Here is a 5,060-nt window from a genome sequence, read left to right on the forward strand (position 1 = left end):
AAAAAGTTTGCCGGTTTTACCGGAAACTTCAGGAGCATAACATAGCATCCTCAAGTCATTTGTGTGTGTTAATTATTTAATAAAAAACTTGAAGCATCAGTTCAGTTCAAGTTCCGCACATACAGTTGATTTTATTAAACACATGGGGTGTGTCTATATGGAAAAATACACCTCATAACATTTCAACCAATCAATTGGTAGAAATAGAATACTATTTTTAATTTTTATTTGGGACAGCCCTAGAACATAGTGCATTCAGACCCCTTCCCTTTTTACACATTTTGTTACGTTACAGCCTTATTGTGAAATGGATTACTTTTTTTTTAATGATCAATCTTCAGACAATACCTCATAATGACATCACAATACCCCAGAATGACATCACAATACTCCATAAAAGTGAAAAAAAAGTTTAGAAATGCTTGCATACCAGTGGTTGTATCTATGTAGGACATGCCAGTAGGTTGTAACTCTCTAGGTCATGCCAGTAGGTTACAGTAGGTTGTAACTCTCTAGGTCATGCCAGTAGGTTACAGTAGGTTGTAACTCTCTAGGTCATGCCAGTAGGTTACAGTAGGTTGTAACTCTCTAGGTCATGCCAGTAGGCTACAGTAGGTTGTATCTCTCTAGGTCATGCCAGTAGGCTACAGTAGGTTGTATCTCTCTAGGTCATGCCAGTAGGTTACAGTAGGTTGTAACTCTCTAGGTCATGCCAGTAGGTTGTAACTCTCTAGGTCATGCCAGTAGGTTACAGTAGGTTGTATCTCTCTAGTTCATGCCAGTAGGTTACAGTAGGTTGTAACTCTCTAGGTCATGCCAGTAGGCTACAGTAGGTTGTATCTCTCTAGGTCATGCCAGTAGGCTACAGTAGGTTGTATCTCTCTAGGTCATGCCAGTAGGCTACAGTAGGTTGTAACTCTCTAGGTCATGCCAGTAGGTTACAGTAGGATGTAACTCTCTAGGTCATGCCAGTAGGTTACAGTAGGTTGTAACTCTCTAGGTCATGCCAGTAGCTTACAGTAGGTTGTATCTGTCTAGGTCATGCCAGTAGGTTACAGTAGGTTGTATCTCTCTAGGTCATGCCAATAGGTTACAGTTGGTTGTAACTCTCTAGGTCATGCCAGTAGGTTGTATCTCTCTAGGTCATGCCAGTAGGTTACAGAAGGTTGTAACTCTCTAGGTCATGCCAGTAGGTTGTAACTCTCTAGGTCATGCCAGTAGGTTACAGTAGGTTGTATCTCTCTAGGTCATGCCAGTAGGTTACAGAAGGTTGTAACTCTCTAGGTCATGCCAGTAGGCTACAGTAGGTTGTATCTCTCTAGGTCATGCCAGTAGGTTACAGTAGGTTGTATCTCTCTAGGTCATGCCAGTAGATTACAGTAGGTTGTATCTCTCTAGGTCATGCCAGTAGGTTACAGTAGGTTGTAACGCTCTAGGTCATGCCAGTAGGCTACAGTAGGTTGTATCTCTCTAGGTCATGCCAGTAGACTACAGTAGGTTGTAACTCTCTAGGTCATGCCAGTAGGTTGTATCTCTCTAGGTCATGCCAGTAGGTTACAGTAGGTTGTAACTCTAGGTCATGCCAGCAGGTTACAGTAGGTTGTAACTCTCTAGGTCATGCCAGTAGACTACAGTAGGTTGTATCTCTCTAGGTCATGCCAGTAGGTTACAGTAGGTTGTAACTCTCTAGGTCATGCCAGTAGGTTACAGTAGGTTGTAACTCTCTAGGTCATGCCAGTAGGTTACAGTAGGTTGTAACTCTCTAGGTCATGCCACCAGGTTACAGTAGGTTGTATCTCTCTAGGTCATGCCAGTAGGTTATAGTTGGTTGTAACTCTCTAGGTCATGCCAGTAGGTTACAGTAGGTTGTATCTCTCTAGGTCATGCCAGTAGGTTACAGTAGGTTGTAACTCTCTAGGTCACGCCAGTAGGCTACAGTAGGTTGTAACTCTCTAGGTCATGACAGTAGGCTACAGTAGGTTGTAACTCTCTAGGTCATGACAGTAGGCTACAGTAGGTTGTATCTCTCTAGGTCATGCCAGTAGGCTACAGTAGGTTGTAACTCTCTAGGTCATGCCAGTAGGTTACAGTAGGTTGTAACTCTCTAGGTCATGCCAGTAGGTTACAGTAGGTTGTAACTCTCTAGGTCATGCCAGCAGGTTACAGTAGGTTGTATCTCTCTAGGTCATGCCAGTAGGTTATAGTTGGTTGTAACTCTCTAGGTCATGCCAGTAGGTTACAATCGGTTGTATCTCTATAGGTCATGCCAGTAGGTTATAGTTGGTTGTAACTCTCTAGGTCATGCCAGTAGGTTGTATCTCTCTAGGTCATGCCAGTAGGTTACAGTAGGTTGTAACTCTCTAGGTCATGCCAGCAGGTTACAGTAGGTTGTATCTCTCTAGGTCATGCCAGTAGGTTATAGTTGGTTGTAACTCTCTAGGTCATGCCAGTAGGTTACAGTAGGTTGTATCTCTCTAGGTCATGCCAGTAGGTTACAGTAGGTTGTAACTCTCTAGGTCATGCCAGTAGGCTACAGTAGGTTGTAATTCTCTAGGTCATGCCAGTAGGCTACAGTAGGTTGTATCTCTCTCGGTCATGCCAGTAGGTTACAGTAGGTTGTATCTCTCTAGGTCATGGCAGTAGGCTACAGTAGGTTGTAACTCTCTAGGTCATGCCAGTAGGCTACAGTAGTTGTAACTCTCTAGGTCATGCCAGTAGGCTACAGTAGGTTGTATCTCTCTAGGTCATGCCAGTAGGCTACAGTAGGTTGTATCTCTCTAGGTCATGCCAGTAGGCTACAGTAGTTTGTAACTCTCTAGGTCATGCCAGTAGGCTACAGTAGGTTGTATCTCTCTAGGTCATGCCAGTAGGCTACAGTAGGTTGTAACTCTCTAGGTCATGCCAGTAGGTTACAGTAGGTTGTAACTCTCTAGGTCATGCCAGTAGGTTACAGTAGGTTGTAACTCTCTAGGTCATGCCACCAGGTTACAGTAGGTTGTATCTCTCTAGGTCATGCCAGTAGGTTATAGTTGGTTGTAACTCTCTAGGTCATGCCAGTAGGTTACAGTAGGTTGTATCTCTCTAGGTCATGCCAGTAGGTTATAGTTGGTTGTATCTCTCTAGGTCATGCCAGTAGGTTACAGTAGGTTGTAACTCTCTAGGTCATGCCAGAAGGTTACAGTAGGTTGTAACTCTCTAGGTCATGCCAGTAGGTTACAGTAGGTTGTATCTCTCTAGGTCATGCCAGTAGGTTACAGAAGGTTGTATCTCTCTAGGTCATGCCAGTAGGTTACAGAAGGTTGTAACTCTCTAGGTCATGCCAGTAGGCTACAGTAGGTTGTATCTCTCTAGGTCATGCCAGTAGGTTACAGTAGGTTGTATCTCTCTAGGTCATGCCAGTAGCTTACAGTAGGTTGTATCTCTCTAGTTCATGCCAGTAGGTTACAGTAGGTTGTAACTCTCTAGGTCATGCCAGTAGGTTGTATCTCTCTAGGTCATGCCAGTAGATTACAGTAGGTTGTAGCTCTCTAGGTCATGCCAGTAGATTACAGTAGGTTGTATCTATTTAGGTCATGCCAGTAGGTTACAGTAGGTTGTAACTCTCTAGGTCATGCCAGTAGGCTACAGTAGGTTGTATATCTCTAGGTCATGCCAGTAGGCTACAGTAGGTTGTATCTCTCTAGGTCATGCCAGTAGGCTACAGTAGGTTGTAACTCTCTAGGTCATGCCAGTAGGTTACAACTCTCTAGGTCATGCCAGCAGGTTACAGTAGGTTGTATCTCTCTAGGTCATGCCAGTAGGTTATAGTTGGTTGTAACTCTAGGTCATGCCAGTAGGTTGTATCTCTCTAGGTCATGCCAGTAGGTTGTATCTCTCTAGGTCATGCTGGTAGATTACAGTAGGTTGTATCTCTCTAGGTCATGCCAGTAGGTTGTATCTCTCTAGGTCATGCCAGTAGATTACAGTAGGTTGTATCTCTCTAGGTCATGCCAGCAGGTTACAGTAGGTTGTAACTCTCTAGGTCATGCCAGTAGGTTACAGTAGGTTGTATCTCTCTAGGTCATGCCAGTAGGTTACAGTAGGTTGTAACTCTCTAGGTCATGCCAGTAGGCTACAGTAGGTTGTATCTCTCTAGGTCATGCCAGTAGGTTATAGTTGGTTGTAACTCTCTAGGTCATGCCAGTAGGTTGTATCTCTCTAGGTCATGCCAGTAGGTTACAGTAGGTTGTAACTCTCTAGATCATGCCAGTAGGTTACAGTAGGTTGTATCTCTCTAGGTCATGCCAGTAGGTTACAGAAGGTTGTAACTCTCTAGGTCATGCCAGTAGGCTACAGTAGGTTGTATCTCTCTAGGTCATGCCAGTAGGTTACAGTAGGTTGTATCTCTCTAGGTCATGCCAGTAGGTTACAGTAGGTTGTATCTCTCTAGGTCATGCCAGTAGATTACAGTAGGTTGTATCTCTCTAGGTCATGCCAGTAGGTTACAGTAGGTTGTAACTCTCTAGGTCATGCCAGTAGGTTACAGTAGGTTGTATCTCTCTAGGTCATGCCAGTAGGTTACAGTAGGTTGTAGCTCTCTAGGTCATGCCAGTAGGTTACAGTAGGTTGTAACTCTCTAGGTCATTCCAGTAGGTTACAGTAGGTTGTATCTCTCTAGGTCATGCCAGTAGGTTACAGTAGGTTGTAACTCTCTAGGTCATGCCAATAGGTTAAAGTAGGTTGTATCTCTCTAGGTCATGCCAGTAGGCTACAGTAGGTTGTAACTCTCTAGGTCATCCCACCAGGTTACAGTAGGTTGTATCTCTCTAGGTCATGCCAGTAGGTTATAGTTGGTTGTAACTCTCTAGGTCATGCCAGTAGGTTGTATCTCTCTAGGTCATGCCAGGAGGTTATAGTTGGTTGTAACTCTCTAGGTCATGCCAGTAGGTTACAGTAGGGTGTAACTCTCTAGGTCATGCCAGTAGGCTACAGTAGGTTGTATCTCTCTAGGTCATGCCAGTAGGCTACAGTAGGTTGTAACTCTAGGTCATGCCAGCAGGTTACAGTAGGTTGTATCTCTC

The sequence above is a fragment of the Salmo salar genome, chromosome ssa02 (assembly GCF_905237065.1).
Source record: "Salmo salar chromosome ssa02, Ssal_v3.1, whole genome shotgun sequence".
Lineage (NCBI taxonomy): Eukaryota > Metazoa > Chordata > Actinopteri > Salmoniformes > Salmonidae > Salmo > Salmo salar.